The sequence below is a fragment of the Trachypithecus francoisi genome, unplaced genomic scaffold (assembly GCF_009764315.1).
Source record: "Trachypithecus francoisi isolate TF-2019V2 unplaced genomic scaffold, Tfra_2.0 Contig01440, whole genome shotgun sequence".
Classification (NCBI taxonomy): domain Eukaryota; kingdom Metazoa; phylum Chordata; class Mammalia; order Primates; family Cercopithecidae; genus Trachypithecus; species Trachypithecus francoisi.
The window spans coordinates 5,747,742-5,749,540 of NW_022681431.1; positions in this window are offsets into that span (position 1 = coordinate 5,747,742).

The following is a 1,799-nucleotide window of genomic DNA, read 5'->3' on the forward strand; positions in this document are numbered from 1 at the left end:
TTCATCTAAGGGACACAAGTATAGTTCAACATATGAAAAGCAATTAATATAATACTCTACATGAACAGAATGAAGGGTAAAAATGTACAATTATCTCATTATGCAGAAAAGGCATCTGATAAAATTCAACAACCTATCATCATAAACCTCTCAACAAATTAAGTAAAAAAGAAATGTACACAGTAAGCGGAATGTATATGACAATCCAACAGCTTAAAAATGGAAAGGTTTTCCTCTAAGGTGTAAAAAGAACAAGACAAGGATGCTGTCTTAGTTCATCTTGCACTGCTCTAACAGAATGCCACAGACTGGGTATAATAAACAGAAGTTTGTTTTCTTCCAGTTCTGGAGGCTGAGAAGGCCAAGATCAAGGCACCAACTTCTGACAAAGCCCTTCTTCCTGTCCCATCACATGCTGCCACCACAGAAGGCAAAAGGGCAAAGAGGAATCCTGTGTCTTCACATGGCAAAAAAGTGGAAGAGAGCAAACTCACCCCTACAGGCCCTTTAATTTTGGCATTAATCCATTTATGAGGGCAGAGCCCTGATGACCTAAACACCTATTAAAAATACCACCTCTTAATACTGTTACAATGACAATTAAACTTCAGCATGAGTTTTGGAGAGCGCAAACATTCAAACCATAGGCTATGTTCACCATCACCATCTCCATGTTCGTCATACTGGAATTTCTAGCCAGAACAATTAGGCAAGTAAAAGAAATACAAGGCATCCAAGTTGGAAAGAAAGATTTAAAATTATCTCTGTTTGCAGATGCATGATCTTACATATAAAAACCCCTAAATGTTACACAACAAATTATATAACAAATAAATTAATTTAGTAAAAGGGCAGGATACAAAAAAAAGTCAGATTAACATAAAAAATACAAAAATCAGATACTACAACAAGAAGGAACTATACAAAAGGGAAATTAAGAAAAGACTGCATCTACAATAGCATCGAAAAGAATAAAATGGTTGGTAATTAAGGAGGTGAAAGACTTTTACACTGAAAGTTAATAAATATTGCTGGAAGAAATGAAAGAAGTCACAAATAAATGGAAAAAAATCCTATGTTAATGGACTGACACATTAATATTGTTAAGATTCAAGACTACCGGATATGCTTTGGATGTGTGGCCCTTCCAAATCTCATGTTGAAATGTGATCTCCATTGTTGGAAGTGGGGCCTAGTGGGAGGTATTGGATCATGGGGGTGAAACGGCTATCCCCTTGGTGATGAGTGAGTTCCCGTTCAGTTAGCTCACATGAGATCTGGTTATTTAAAAGAGTCTGGGACCTCCCCCTTCTCTCTCTTGCCATGTGACATCCTGGCCCCACTTTGCCTTCTACCACGAATGGAAGTTTCCTCAGGCCCTCAGAAGCAGATGCTGGTACCATGCTTCGTGTATAGCCTGCAGAACTATGAGCCAAAATAAACCTTTTCTCTTTACAAATTACCCAGTCTTAGGTATTCCTTTATAGCAACACAAAGGGTCTAACACATTCCCCAAAGCAATCTACAGATCCAATGCAATCCCTATCAAAGTCACACTGACTTTTTCATTGCAGAAATAGAAAAATTCATCCTAAGATTCATACAGAATCAAAAAGGACCCAAAGTAGCCAAAACAATCTTGAGAAAGAAGAAAATAGATGCTGGAGGGCTTACACTTCCTGATTTAAAAATGTATTACATGCCTATGTAAATATGGAACAGAATAAATATCCCCGAAATAAACCCCTATATATATGGTCAACTAATATTTGACAAGGATGCCAAGAATACACAATGGG